Source organism: Herpailurus yagouaroundi, unplaced genomic scaffold, assembly GCF_014898765.1.
Source record: "Herpailurus yagouaroundi ecotype Mexico unplaced genomic scaffold, PumYag 197, whole genome shotgun sequence".
Taxonomy (NCBI): domain Eukaryota; kingdom Metazoa; phylum Chordata; class Mammalia; order Carnivora; family Felidae; genus Herpailurus; species Herpailurus yagouaroundi.
The window spans coordinates 20,907,584-20,923,838 of record NW_024412428.1 but is presented as its reverse complement, the minus strand read 5'-3'; the positions used below and the strand labels follow the sequence as shown (position 1 = coordinate 20,923,838).

The window sequence follows — 16,255 nt, the reverse complement described above, 5'->3', positions numbered from 1 at the left end:
TTTTTTTTTCAACGTTTATTTATTTTGGGGACAGAGAGAGACAGAGCATGAACGGGGGAGGGGCAGAGAGAGAGGGAGACACAGAATCGGAAACAGGCTCCAGGCTCTGAGCCATCAGCCCAGAGCCTGATGTTTTATTTATTTTTGAGAGAGAGTGCGCATGTGTGCGAGAGCTCAAGCACAAGTTGGGGAGGGGCAGAAAACGGGAGACACAGAATGTGAAGCAGGCTCCAGGCTCTGAGCTGTCAGCACAGAGCCCAACGCAGAGCTGGAACTCACAAACCTGTAAAACCATGACCTGAACCCAAGTCAGATGCTTAACTGACTGAGTCACTCAGGCACCCCAGGGTCTCAAATATTTTTAGGAAAATAGTTATCTTGTGTATTTACCATGACCTTGATTTGAGTTTTTCTAGGGGTATGACATTAATTTTAGCTAACCTGTTAAAATTTTTTCCTTAGAATTTGTAAGTTTCTCAAAAGTTAAATGAATCAGGGTCCAAATGTTTATTCTAAGAAAGAGGTGTGCATGTATGTAGGTATAAAAGGAAGGAAAAAGGATTGCCTTCCTGTCTTTCCCACTTTCTGAAGTTTAACAGCTAAATTTTAAGTATCTCACAGAAAAGTGTGCAGGGTAATTTAGTGAAATATAAAAACAAATAAATGAAAAAACTCTCTCTCAAGTGGAGAGAATCCTTCCAGTTTATAAAACCATAAAATAACTATCAATAAACCTGACTAATGGGGGGCACCTGGGTGGCTCAGTCAGTGAAGCACTCAACTCTTCATTTCAGCTCAGGTCATGATCTCACAGTTGGTGAAATTGAGCCCTAGACTGTACTCTGCACTGACAGCGTGGAGCCTGCTTGTCTCTTTCTTTCTCTCTCTCAAAATAAATATGTAAACATTTAAAAAAATAAAAAAAAATAAACTTGACTAATAATAATAAAGATAATTACTTATTTATCAATTCCTTTGGAGGACAAGTGTTTAAAATTGTGATTCTCAGATTTAGAAAATAGAGCCTTGCTGTAAAATACTTTCCAAAATAGAAAACTTATTCAAAGCAATGGCATTATTCTTGTTCTAAACTGGATTAAATTAATACCAACCTTCAATGTGTAGGGGGTAAGGGGAGATAAGAAACTTGTCATTCAGAAATAAAGCAACACCTGTAGCGAAACACTAAGTTTTTATAGCAATGGCAGAGGTTAATACTAAATATTAACTGAGAGTTGATACTTACAAGGTAAGAATTGCTGGGCTAAGTAGGGGACTATTTTATTATGGTCTTCATTTTATCTTTATTAAACCTAGGAAAAAAAATAAGAGTGAAGACTTTAAAAAATTGATCACATTATAGAAGTTAATAAAATTTTCAGCTAAAGTTGATAATCACAGCTTTCTGCTCCTTATACAGCACAATCACAGATTATGAACACCAAGCAGCATTTACCTATTTCAGTCCAAAGTGTTATCATTAGTTTTTAAAATTCACTTTTCTATTACTATTACCTTCTCAAAGTTTAAAAGTCAAATATCTAAGTGCAACTAAAACTCACACTTCATGTCTAACTTGGAGCACACTCAGCTTCTAGAGGACATCATCTAAGTGCAGATATTTTAAGATAAATTCAAGATCATACCTCAAGATTGACCAATCTTTCTCTCACACACATACACACATGTAACATGTATACAAATGCAAAATGTAAAAATCCATATATTGCTTAATTCCAAGAATTCTACTGTAAAACAGTATAATACAAAGCTTAAGTTGGAGTTTCAAATGCATAAACAAATTCTGAAAATAACGTTATGATCGATAGCCATAACAAAAGAAAATACTATTGTGAAACTGTCTGAATTCAAGGGTAAATGGAAGAGCAGTGATAAGAAAAATTGCCTCCAAGGCTGTTCTTTATTTACAAGAGTAGGAAGTACTATTTCTATTAGTTACTGTAAGATATAGAACAAATAGAATAAAGTCATCCATGCTTTTAGGAGCATCCTAAGTATACATCTTATTGTAGAAGATCTTCACCAAAATAAAGACAGCACATTTTTTGATATATTTGAAAAAATATTTCAAATCTACAGGAAAATTTCAAATCCCTGGCCTTCTCATGGAATTCTAATATTCTGCCAGGCTTATTTTGCTTTATTTATTTATTTTTTTTTTTAAAGAAAAAGCCTATGCATATAGTTGAATCCTTTTCGTACCATACCCTGATCCCATTCCTTTCTCTCCTAATATAAAATTACAATCTTGAATTTGGCATTTATTTCCTATACATGCTTTTACACTACTACTACTACTATAAAATCAAGTACTTAAAACCATATCATTGCTTTCTAGCTTTACATAAATGCTATATATCTTATATAAATATTATATAATATACAACCTTTTGCAACTTGTTTTTGTTCGCCGAAGACATTCATCTATGATCACACAGAGCTCTCACTTAAACAGCAGTATAATAAACAGTTCATCATATGACTATGACACAATTTGCCATTCTCCTGTTGCTTAACATTTATAGTACTTTTGATTTTTTCCTATTAAAAATAAAAGTAACTATAAGACTTTTTCATACATGTCTCAGTTTACCTAGAACATCTAGGAACGGAATTGTTGGGTTCAAGCCTATGTATATCTTCAACTATACTATGACATTGTCAAATGCTCCCATAAGCAGCATATAAGAAGTTCTTCTTTATTTTCTCCAATGTTTGGAAGTATATTTAAGAAAAACAGCCACTATCCAGAGGAAAAATTTTAAAATTCTTAAATGACCAAATCCTTCTGTTTTTATCAAGTGTAGGTCTAACATAGGTATACTAAATGTACCAGAGACTAAAATTTGCCCCAAGATACTTGAACAAAAATAAAGCTCTCATAATACTGATTTTCTTCACATGATTGAGGAAATAACAAGACTTAATCTAGAACTACTGTGGTAGAGATGATAAGATTCAGAAGTAGTTACTGAGCTTGGATCCATGACGACCAAAGGGGCTGGGGGCGGGGAGAAACAGAAAATATAAATGGTTTATTGATGTGAAGAATCCTCCCCCATTTCATTTTGGGCAGTACTCCTCACATGTGGTGCTTCTAAAAGAACTCATGTGGAGCTTGTAAAAAGTACAAATTTCTGAGTCCCAGCTCCAGAGATTCTGATTCTGCAGGTCTGGAAAAATGCTTTATTCTAAGTTATTCCGGTACAGGTGGTCCATAGACAGTTTATGTCGTAATTCATAGCAAAAACAAGATATTTTCAATATAAAGGATTATGTAACTCACTTTTTGATTAAGAGCAGGTAACTAAAATGTTATCTGTTAAATTACATCAAACACATTAAAGACAACATTCTAGTATTAGTAAAAAAAAAAAAAGTAATTTCAATTTATGGTTGTATACATTTAATTTCACATTAGATCAGGTTTTCAGCTCATTTATTATTTCAGACAAAACTAACACATACTACAACAAAGCTTGTTTCAACAGTATTAGCAGGAAATTTATATTCTGAGTTTACTGTGATTGGTAAGGGAAAACATTAAGAGGAGTGATTAGTTGTAATTTTAATGAAGATGACCAGGGAAAAACTATGATTACCTTTTAAAAAGAATGCTACCGCAAATGTCAAGACTTTAAATTGGGATATTAGGCTTATACAAAATAAAATGTCATTTGTAGTTTTCTACCTACACTTCATTAACTACAGATGAAATCTGAACATTAATAGAAATCTAACATTCACTTCCTTGTAACTATAACCTACTGGAATTATTTAGATACAAAAGGTGAGAAAAATGCAGATATTTAGGTTATGCAAAGCTGTGCAAATTTAATTTGTAAAAATAAAAAACACCGTTCTGTATCATTTGATATTACAAAGACCTAATTCCAAAAGATTTAGAATAATCTGAACTTTCAGATATAAAACATTTTAACAGTAAGAAAAAGTAAAGACTTAATGAGTTTCCACCTGCAGCCTGCTCTGTCTTTAGTTAAATACAACACTAAGTAGTATGGGGTATTCTTTTTAGTTATAGTGAAATCAGCAAGAATTTGGCCTTGTTTGTTTGGGCTATAAACAAAGATAACATGGGCTCAGAATATGGCCCCAAAGTGAAAGAAACACTCCAATGTGGCCATAATCAACTTCTCTTTCCTTAATACAATACATAACTTGTGTTATCAGCAACTTATTAATAGTTTTTTTCCAATCTACCAGCTTAAAAGTGAAAAACATGAAACATACCATGCATACTTCCAGAAACAAGACAGTTTTCCATTCATACGTGAAATTAACAGAACAAAAATTAAATAACTAAAGCCACAGAGTAAATAATAGAAAAATGTAAGTCTAAGAACTGTAAGCAACTACTGTTCTCTTTCTGCAGCTTTGGGAAAAAAAAGTACCTTTTGTCAAAAAAAGTATTTATTATGCTATATATGGGTTATGATAGTTGGGCCCTTCCTACCTGGTCTGTAAAAGCTGGTGGGTGTAGGCTCCTTTGGCCACCATTATTGCATATTGATGCTATTCTGTACAACAGCTGACATGCAGCAGCAATCTCCCAGCCCCTGCTCCCAGCTGTAAGGGACAAGAACAAGGGCTGTGGTGATACTTGTTTATTCATTGTTGCTGCTGCTGCTGCTGAAGCAGCAAGCTAAGAAAAGCATATGCAACTAACACAGAAGACAAAAATGGTTTAGGCCCAACCTACCTAGCAGGTCTGCTTACATCACTATATGGTACAATTATTTAAGAATTTTTTTTTTTTTCTTAAAAAGTAGGATGGGAAGAGAAGACAAAATTAGTGTTTTGATTAAAAGTGAACTTATAATGTATCTAAGGAAAAAAATTAATGACACATGTAATGATCTTCAGCTCCTAGTTTAGATTTAACTGCTCAATTATCAAAATTCTCAGAAAAGTTTTAGCCAGATTTGCCATGAATTCATAAATTCATATTATCTTTCCTATCCATTCTCCTGGAAAATAAGAAAGTATCTAAAATTTAATCAAGAAATGAAATTATATTTTGCTTATAAAAAGCTCCAGACTCCCAAGTTCCACATACCTAATCATCACCATATGTTTGCAATCAGACCCTATTAACAAAGAAGATTTTTAGCCCATAAACTTTTTTCTTTTACAAAAAAACTCCAATTAAAAAAATTTCCACATGTAATTTATCTACTTTAAATGTGTAATATGAAGCTAAAAACTTAGTACATAATATCAAATGAGTAACAAATAGAAGTATTCTGTCAAATTATCTTTAAATTTAAATGTGATGCTATTTATATCCAATAGCATTAAATTAATACTTCAATTTTAAATGCAATCCTTATCTTTTAATGCCTTAAGCAATTTTTGATTCTGGAAAATATTTAAAAACTCAGGAAAATTAGGACATCTATAAATTATTTTTTTAAATGCTAGAACTGGCTGAATTTAAATAATATCTTGTCAAGAAGGCTAGATTTGGGATTAAAAATAAAAGTATAAAACAGAAATACCTAAAATTCAGATAAAAACATTTTGTGGGGAAAAAAAGGGAAAAACCCAATCTTTTATTTTTATCAAAATTGAAAAACAACTGTTCTGTTTAGCAGCAGTTCAGTAACAAATAATGCTAATAAAAATAAAAGAAATAATTCTGAGGATCACAGGGTAACAAAAATACTATAATACATTTATTATGAAAGCCAAACAATGGAAAAAACTAACAGCAAATATCAAAAAAGGATATTTAAAAATTAAGACACAAAACAGTAACAAATTAATGAACTATTAACCAATGGATTAATCAGTCTCGGGAACTACATCTGAAATACACTACATGTTTCTCTTCCAAGTGACTCTAATCATGAAACAGGAAAGTAAAACTAAGCCAAATCATACATGTTAATAAAATACCAAAACTGTGTTTTGTCGTGCTAAGAACTGAAATTTTCCTTCAAAATGATATTTAATGAAAAATTTAAATCTTCCCATTACTTAAATATTGTTTTGAAAATGGTTATCAGAAATTATAATTCTGAAAAGAAAAATAGACTAAGAATATATTTTATTGGTTGGTCAAGAAACACCACAAAATACACACATACAAAACTGCCTCAAATAAACATTTAAAAAATTTTCTAATTGACTATTCTTTAATGAATCCACAGCAACATTACAAAACCACAATAAAGAAAGTTGTTACAGCTGAGAAACTGCTTAAAATACGTTGTCCTTATAAACTAGAATTATCTACCAATGACAATGAAGAATTTCAAGTACCTGAGTGGACATTTTAAATTTTCTCTATTCTAGTTTATCCTAATATTCTTTCCCTGCTAAGGATAACTATTTCAAAAAAATTTGAACACTGACAGTATAACTGTATTTTAGGAACAATTAAGAATTTTTCCTGAAAATGAATGTTTTTTAACCCGGAAAATGCATTTAACCCAGAATATAAACACTGTCCAAATAAGAAGTGTATCAGAGAAAAAAAACCACAGTAAGTCTTTTTCCCCAAATCCTGATATGATAAAGTACTTACCAAGGCTTAGATATAGATAATCAGGTTTGCAAATTTAAAACACTTAAAATCCGTAGAAAATGTCCTTTAAGGGGTAAAGGATAGCCAATCACACATAGCAGTAAAAGCCTTTATTAACCTGTCTTCTAAAATAACACACACTACCAATTAGGTTAAAGTTTCTTATCCTGTAAGAGCTGACCAAATACAAGAAAACTATTAATATTTGCACCAAATCTCTTACATGTTAGATTATTTACTAAGCTAAAAATTTGGAAGTTTATAAGCCAGTATAGAGTTATAGAGAGATGATTTTATGGTGCTAAATGTTTGTGTCCAAATAATAAGTTTTGACAACTTAAAAGATCATAAATCATAAACTCTCTAAATTAGAAACTCTGGGGATTGATGTCTTTATCTAAAATATCAACTCAAAAGCTATCACTCTTCCTCCATTTAACAATAGGCTGTGTGCAAAGATATCTGGATTGAAACTGATAAATTGAATCTGGATTTGTTTTTATTTTTCAGACATTCAGAAACCACATTTTTCACTTTTCATCTTAATGTTTTCTAATCTGAAAATCACTGGCTAAGTTAGAGGGGGAAAAATTGTATTCATTTCCATCTTATTTAAACTAAGCTGCTTATTTATAACATTCTCAAATCTAAGCTATGAAGACATTCAATACCCTGTATTTATCTCCAACAGTATATAGTGACACCTTACAGTATAATGATATCAATATGTGAACTCTGCCCTTATATTAAACTGATTTCTATTAAATTTTAACATTTTATTTAGCTTTAACTGTTAATGGATTCACATTCCTGGATTATCTAATATCTTATAATAAATGCTGAATATTAGATTTTAAATATTTTGTTACGTATCTCAATGTTCAAACACACGTTAGAGAATTTGCTTTAAAATAACTGAACATTTAAAGATACAAGCAGTTATATGACAATTACACTTCACTCATAAGACAAAATTAACACTTTTCTTAGGAAAACAAATCTTTGCTATCTCTCCTGTATCGTAAGCATATAAAGTAAATATTTTTAGGTGAAAAAAAATTTAAAGAAAAATTCATATTATGCTCTATTTTAGTAAACCTCACTTTAGCAAATACTTTTTTAAAAAATACGTTAGGGTTAATACTTTATCATGTGATTAATATTTTTACCATGCAAAAATTAACCAATGCTTAGTAATATTGTTCAGTAAGTTCATTTTCATTATACCAGGTCACTGGTTACAAAACAATCAAAATTTTTATTAGCTAAGTATCTGAAACCTTCAAAAAACTATAAAAATCAAAGAAAATATACTAGAAAAGTGGCTCTGTGATAAAGTATTTTGGAGGCAAAATTAAGTCACTGGAAGTTTTGGCATTCTACATTTTTATAGTCTGTAATTTTTGATATGAACAATTTATTTTATTCAGAGTACCTATGAGTAAGATACTAGTTTCTGCTTAAGAAAGTGGGTTTTTCAGTTTCAACCAAAATGCCACTTTTGGTTAGGATGGTATCTGGAATACTTTAAATTCTCTTAAAATAGTCTCATTAATCTTACCTAAACTTATAGGCTCTACCTATCATTATACCTGTCAAACAGCCAAGCACCAAATTCTATTTGATTTAAACCTTTCATTTTATGAGATGAAAAGTGTACTATTTAATTCTTCTTTATATACCAGTATAATAACCTTAAAAAAAAAAAGAAAAATCACTATATATATTCTTATTTTTAGAATGAATAAATTCAGTTGGGACTGGATCTAATAAAAGTCGATGAGAATAGCAATTATATTAAAAAATGTGGAGTTTTAATAAGAGAAGCCTACCTGACCACTTCACAGATTTCTGTCTATTAATAAATCTTTATTGGTTTTAGCTCACCTAAAAGTTCTAGCTTTACTAATGGTCTAGTCCAATTATACTGCAAAGATATGAAATAGTATGCTTTTAAAATTCATTAGTATACCTTAATCTCCTATCATGTTCCAATGCATTATGTGAGTGTTCAATCAGAGAAGTTAGGTTGTTCTCCAGAATTGGCTCTCTCCTAAAGGTCAAAACCTGCAATAAAAATGTCATGTATTATAGCATGAAGACACTCAACAGATTTCCGCCTCCTACAGTTCCACAGTTGATCCCTGAACACGAAGGTAAAAATCTTCAAAATGACCCCAATCTTGCCTGTGTTCAAAGAAACCCTAACTTGAAAATAATGTTTTTTAAGCAGAAATAACTTGATTAGAAACACCTGTGATATGCTTTATCATCTGAAGCCTCTTCAAACAAATCAGATTAATATGTTTCTGCTTTCATTTCTCTTTAGGGCATTCATTTTCAAAGGTAGGTGTGTGTGTGTGTGTGTGTGTGTGTGTGTGTAAGTGTGTAAGTGCTGGAGGACTGGTAAAGGTGACTCCATAAGGAAAATATCAGAAATACAGTTTGTGTTTCTAAAACTCATAAAATCCACAGTTAAAAGAACTACTCAAGAGACAGAGATAAATTTTTAACTACTTTTCTCCCCAAATTATCAAACATTTTAATGATGACAGAAATTACTATTCTTAAGTTTGGTCTTTTGCCATGCCCAAGTGAACAATTATACTGATATTTCCAAATATTTTAAGACATTACAGTTCTAACAGAAAAAAAATTTAGAATTAACTTTTTAAATAAATTAAAATATTTATAAGTAACAAGTGGATGACTATTGGGCCAATGGTTTTTTAATATTTCCAGGTAGATGGTGTAACCAAATGTATAGAAGTGGCTTCTTCATTTGTTTCACTTGAATCTTAATGATTTAATGGCAATTATGTAACAATATAAAGTTGTTAAATTACCATAGGTTTATACCGTACGGTATGTTAACGAGTTCAGTTTTCTACTGTTATTTAAGAATAGCTTAGGAAAAGAAATGAGAACCAAAAAACCTTTATTCCTCTGCCGCCAAATATTTAACAACAAATAGCACACATATGTAACTCACAAACATCAACCCAAAAACCATGACATTTTGAAACATTAAAATCATTTCTACATAGTCCTTCTCAAAAGATCTAGACAAAGTTTTCTATATTTGAGCACTCTGAAAATTAAGGTGTCACAACTTTAAAAATCACAGAAAGAAAATAGAAACCATTATGTACTCCATGCCAAAAGTTTTTAAATAGTGGGGAAACAACAAATACTAGACAATAAAGAACAAAAGAGGTTTGGATCGAAGACAAATATTAAACCAAATGTGTATGATAAGAAAAAAAAGATGTAGCCCCCCCAAACTAGTACAACTCAATGTCAAACATATTACAAAGTAGTTATTTACACTTAAAACCCAGTGCAAAATTTTTCCAGGGCAAAGACTTTTTAGTGAAATATGAAAGTAATAAAAAAAGTATATTAAACTTCTCATAATTAGATAAAAAATATTAAAAATAAAATTAATATGTATACTTAATATCAGTTCATATTTGAAACTTTTCTTTCTAAAAGGAGATCCTTTAAAGCATCTCTAAGACAGACACTGGGGAGGAAAAAGGCAAAGGAAAATCATTTCCCTATAAGAAAGCAATATTTATAGGAAGGCTCTACAGTCATTTGTATATGCAAATAATCAAACATATAAACATTTATTAGTAACGTGAAATTCTAAAAGTGATACTACTCTTATTAAGACCATGACTTTAAAGTCTAATACTATCACTAGCAAAAATGACTTAATCTAATTTTTGACACTTACTTGAAAGTGGTAGTTTATTATTGATTTCCTTTGGTCTTAAGAGATGTGGGGCTACCAAATTTCATCAAGTCATAGTTTGAGTCTAATTACATGCCAAATTAGTTGCCTGGCCACAGTGTTTCTAAGTTTGCTAAATAAAAATTAGTAACAGTAAGAAATAACAAAACTACATGTACATGAACACTCTGGCATGACAGTTCTTTCTAAAATGTGTTTTCTAGTCATAATCAGACCAATAACCTGTTTCTTCTAAAAAAGGGTTAAAAAGAAATCAATGTGGGAATTATTAAGTTTCACTAAACAAAAGGAAAAAAGAAAAAAGCCAATTTTAGGCCAGTGAAATTTTTTAAAATGAGAGACAAATTTTTATACAATAAAACTTCAAAATAGTGTATTTAATTGATTTTTTTTAATTGGAGAAAGCTTATGTATCACATAGAAGAAATACCCAGTACAGTCTCTGGGCATTTTTTTTTTCTTGTAAATCTTATTAACTGACCAATATTGAAGTATATTGTTACTGCATGCCAATAAACAGAAATAAAAATATACATGTCTTCACAAACAAAAAACAAAAATGTAGTACACAAAACATGATGAAACAAGGGATCCAGAATATGAAAGCTATTGTGAAATTTTCATCCTTGGTTCCAGTTTTTGGTAACATTAAAAAGTGATATTAATCTGATTAGAAAAAATGTAGTGTTACTTGCAAACACTGGAGGTTACATTTTGTAAATGTACAACTAAGGCAAGTTAATAGCATTAAAGCAAAGTCTAAAATTGCACTTTTATTTGGAGTTTTAAAAAAAATTGAAAGGCAAACAAATGAATATCAATGCTACCAGGAAGACTGACACCTTACCTTCTCTAGTTCCCTCTCCCCCATGTTATATAAACATAGCTTTAAAAAGAGTAGAGCTACTGGCAACACCTTTACCCACCATTGTTTTCCAGAGGGAATAAATGACTTTTCTAGTCCTTACAATAGAAAATGAGAATTATCAATTTCTACAGAGAAATATGGATACTATACGTAATAATAATATACATGTTGGAACTCATACCTACATGGCCACAAATCTAAAAACCCATCACATAAAAAGAGAAAATATTTTAAATGCTGTCATTTTTATTTAGGTGCTAGTACATTCTCAAGCTTTAAGTGTAGTATTTTAAATAAAGGAATCCTTCACTTCTTTAAAAAATGGCTTATTAAATAAAACAATTCTTCACCATCACTCCTTAAAACAAACAAAAACCCTCATAAACCAAAGCACTAAAAAAGTATGGTTAAGTTTAACCCGCCTGGTGGAATTTAAAGCCCTCTCTTACCCCACCCTCAAAACTCTCCAAGTCACATAATAATCTGAATGAAAATTAAAACCCCAAACCCAAAATAACAGTAAAAAAAACAAAACCTGATAGTTCTGTATCATAGGTAAAATTACACTTAAAACAGAAATGAGGTCTCCTACAACTTCATTAAGTCAAATTTTATAGAGAGGATAATTAGCACCTTTCATGAAATTTTCATGAGATGATTCAAAATAAACAGCTTTGAAAAAAGGTAATGAACAAAGATTCCACAATTGCAATTCTTGTTATGAAGGCAATACAAAATAGCATTATTTATAAACTCAGCTATTTCACTCAATATAAATTATATTTATAACCCTACAGAGATTTTAAAAGTCGTGGGATCTTTTCATTTGAATATTTTCTAACAATGTATATTTGACCTAATGTTAGAATACAAAGTTTCAAAATTTCAACTGCTATTCATAAAAGAACATTAATTTCTATTAAATTAAAAAATCTTTTAAAAAGTATCTACAGCTATCTTGTTTATCACTGACTTCACCGATTTGCTTTGAAAACCACACCCGCCTTTTATCAAGATGCAATTAAACGGAATGACAAGCTTGGTAATAAATAGAAATATATTGACGGCTGTCTCAACCAACATTAAACAAAAAATGAACTGAAAACCAACCAAGTAAGACACAACACACCCACAATGGTGTATGCGATGTATTTCTTCACAGTGAATTTATCAAAGGAATGAAATCATACATAAGCACCTGTGCATACTTACCTGTTGTATTGTCTAAATTAAGCAACGTAAATTTCTTGTTAATAAAGTTTTAAGTCCACACCAATGGCTGAATTTGCAAAACCCATGTGTTTTAAGTTAGATGTGGAAAATAAATTTAAATACATACAATTTTTATGGGCAATGTGGGGAGGCTCATTCCTCAGAAATTTTAAGTTTCTTATCATCAAAATAAAAGAAACAATTCTCCCGAAATCTGCATCGAAATGTGTAGCTTAAGTTGAAAATTTTCTGCCAATGAAATAAAAACCCTAGATCCTACAGTCAGTTTTTAACCAACAGATAACAGGGGCAAACACATAAAAGTCTTGCAATTTCAGCCAACAGAATTACAATTTTTGCGAAAACTGCATCCTCAGTTTTACTTTTAATACACATTTCAGAACTGTTCGAAAGTCCTTTATGGAAGAAAAAAATACTAAACACCAGCTTCCCCCCCCCCGCCCCCCAAACTCCCCGTCTTAACGTTTCCTAACTATTTCCGTGGTTCTCTAAAAGTATTTTTCTCAAAGTCGAGAATCACAATCTAGTGTTCAACTTTCAAACCCCCTAGTCCCGCTCCCTTCCAGCCAATCAGGGGGTAACAAGTCCGGTGTTTTGGGAGCTCCGTTAGACACAATTTGAAAAACATCACATTGCGCTCTCCTATTCTCCTCGGGGACAGATTCTAAGTGAGGGCGGGTCCTCCAGTCTTTACAGAAATAAGAAATCAATCAATCGCTACATCAATTCCAGGGGGAAAAACTCTTCAGGCAGGTGGTCCTAAAGAGTGTGTGAGTGCGGTTCCCAGAAAGCGTTTTTCCTCTTCGCGAACAATTGAATAGCTGCTGCAAAACCCATCTCCTGCATATTCGCAACCCAGAGCCGCGCGCCCCACATGCAAAACACACCGGCAAAGGGTTAATCAGCGGTGCCTTCAGCGCAGAAAAAGACTCAAAACCTAACAGATCTTTAATGAATAATTTTTACGAAGGCCATTATTTATAAAGTACTGCTTAAAACCGTAACTGGCTCAAATCATTCAAGAGTTACCGACTAAGAATTGGTAGAAACTACGACGTAAAAAAAAAAAAAAATCACTAAAGGGAAAGACAAATAACAGTCCTCTTCCCTCCGCCTCAGTCAAGAGAGTTCCCGAGAAAAGGTGGAGATCGCAAAATTACCGTTAAGCTGTCCGGGCTAAGACTTTTTCGTGAGGAAAACATCAATACAGTTTCACAGATTGCTTTTTTCCCTGAGACATGTTTCAGAGATCGGAGGAGTCTTCTAAGAAAAGTGCAACTGGGAGAAGGAAATTGCAAGCTCCAAACCCTATCTTTCACCCCCTCCCCCCCCCCAGAAAAAACACCACCGTGAGAGCAAAGGACAAAAATCCCGAGCAAAAAGCGAAAGTTCAGCATCTTCCCTAGGAGCCCGCTGAAACCTCAAAAGTCTGCCCCCGCCCTATCTTGCCCAAATTGGAAAAGCCAGACACCGTCAGGGTTACTCCTGCCGGGACCGAGGAGCGCAAAGCCGTAGGGCTACGTTGTGAAACCCACATTCCGAGGGCACCTCACGCTTCAGCGTCTAACACAATATACAGTGCTGGGTCCCGCGGACAGCAGGTCCGCACGACGGACTGGAGGCACCCACTAGACTCTCGGTCCTTAATTTTCCGTAGATCTTAAGTTTCATGTCACGAGAAGACGGCCGTCAGCGGGCCGGGAAAACTGCGATTAAATACCGCTCGGTTTGGCAAATGGGGGAGGGGACGCTCGCCCCTCTCCTGTCAAGAAGCCCCGGCCTGCGGAGCCCCGCCGCGCCCCGAGCCCGGCCCCGGGCGGGGGGTCCCGCTGACAGATCTGTTGGGCGGCGGCTGCTCCGCCGCAGCCCGTCAGAGTCCCGCTCAAACTGCAACTCCCCTCCCCCCACACCCCCCGTCTCTCCGCGCTCCCGCCACATTCCGCCCGCCGCCGCCCACTCGCAGACACTCAATTACCCCCAACCCCATCTCCTCTCATTTTTAGCAATTAAAATGAGGGCGGACCCAGTGCCCACTCGCTGCACCCCCCCCCCCCCATCGCCTGACGGTCCCCCACTGCCACCTCCCAGGTCCCGCTGTTACTTCTTCAGGTTCTTACCGTCTGCGCCAACCCTGGTCAAGCTCTGCGGGCTGCCCTTTGCACGAAGTAATTTTTGGCAATTTTTTAAGTGATTTTTCGGCGGAGTCCTAGCGGCGCTATAATCTCGGACAGGTTATCCCGTCTCTCCCGCTAGATTGATGAGATCAGGCATCACTCGAAAATGGCGCCGAAAGCGCTGAGGCTCCTCATTCAAATTCGTTAGAGCCAACCCCGCCGCCCCGGGGCATGCCGGGAACGCGGGCTGCCTCCACAGCTGTCAATACCGCCTCCTAACCCTTCTCTAGCTTTCCCGACACTTCTGCTCATGCGCAAACTCCTACCCCAACCTCCGCGCCTTGTACATGCGCAGAATCGTCGCTGTTCGCCGCTCGCACTTTGCTTCCTCAGTCTCTCCTCCGACCTCGTTTCTTGCGCGTGCGTGCAGCTTCTTTGCTCAGCCGCGGACGTGGAGGAACTGTGGGGACTGTGGGCCCGAGGGTCCATAGATGACTTGTCAGTCGATCGGCATTATTTTACTGTTCGAGGAAAACAAATAAGGGTGCAGCCTAGACGAAAAGAAAAACGTTTTATTGCCAGTGTCTAAACTAACAACGGACTGTGTCTCTGAGACCCTGTGTATGGATACACGTGTACTTAAAACAGCCCCGCCTGTGTGTAGAGCACTTGCTGTATGTCAACGCTTTGCAGGAGCTATTGCACTTAAGCCTCAGAACAACTTCATGAGGTAGGTACTATTATTATTATCGGTTTGCAGACCAGGAAAGCAAGGCTCAGAGAATTTAAGTAATTTGCCCAAGGAGGCACAGGTTGCAAGCACGTGGATGAGTCCGCATCTGTCAGATTCTGGAACTTGGGGCACTCTGTTTCTTGCTGTGCGATCCAACCTGAGCACACACAGGAGGCGTGGTTTCCCCTCCTCAACAACTTTGTGTGTGTGTGTGTGTGTGTGTGTGTGTGTGTGTGTGGTGTGCGTGTGCTCTGGAGTGAAGGATTACTTAAGTGTGTTGTAGCCCTTCTCGATTCTAGGCTGTTTCGAAGGCGCTTTCATCGAGTCCAGTTTCTCACCGTCTCACATGTTCCTAAACATTCTGCTCTGTTTTGGGGAGGTGAATGGGTAGTCTTTGGGTATCACTTAGGGTGATTTTTTTTTTAAAGGGTGGTAAAGGAACTGAAACTATCGAAGACGGGTTTCCATTGTGCGGCACGTTAATAAAGTAATAATAGCTAGATACCACGTACACTGTGGTACTGTACTTTGTACTCTGGCTTGGCACGGAGCTAAATAAACGATTTACGGATTGATCGTGTTTGCCCCTAAAAACAGTCCTGTTATATAGGTATTATTGTCATTTTATACATGAGGGCACTCGAGACTCAGATTAAGAGATTTGCCCCTAAATCTTAGAACTAGTAAGTAGAAAGAGGCACAAAACGTAGACAAATCTGTGCCCACGTCCCCAAACTGGACGCTAAGATAGCAATAATTGATGATAAAGTTGTCAATATTTTAACACCTTCCTTAGAAACCTCTTTTAAGCATTCATATGCTTGGGAGAGTTATCCTACCCGCCACCAAGCTAGTTAAGATGAAAATGAAAACAAAACAACTGCCATTGATCCTATATTGTTACATTTTAAGATTATTTTTGACTGGTTAATTTTTTCCTGATCCCAAGTGATAATAAGCTTTCTAAAGAATCCCA

At 34.7% G+C, this 16,255-nt stretch overlaps 1 long non-coding RNA gene across 2 annotated transcripts in view; it reads right to left on the bottom strand.

Moving 5' to 3' along the window:
* Positions 1-16,255, bottom strand: part of LOC121012931 (uncharacterized) — a 92,972-nt gene that overhangs the window by 34,504 nt on the left and 42,213 nt on the right. Inside the window, exons 2-4 of one of the 2 annotated variants that reach the window (XR_005782411.1) lie at positions 14,550-15,097; positions 8,544-8,638; positions 1,247-1,313 (exon numbers count right to left, since the gene is read on the bottom strand). This is a non-coding gene — a long non-coding RNA (uncharacterized LOC121012931). Of the gene's footprint in view, positions 1-1,246; positions 1,314-8,543; positions 8,639-14,549; positions 15,098-16,255 lie in introns of those variants that run through there. The other variant, XR_005782410.1, reaches the window with a different exon arrangement.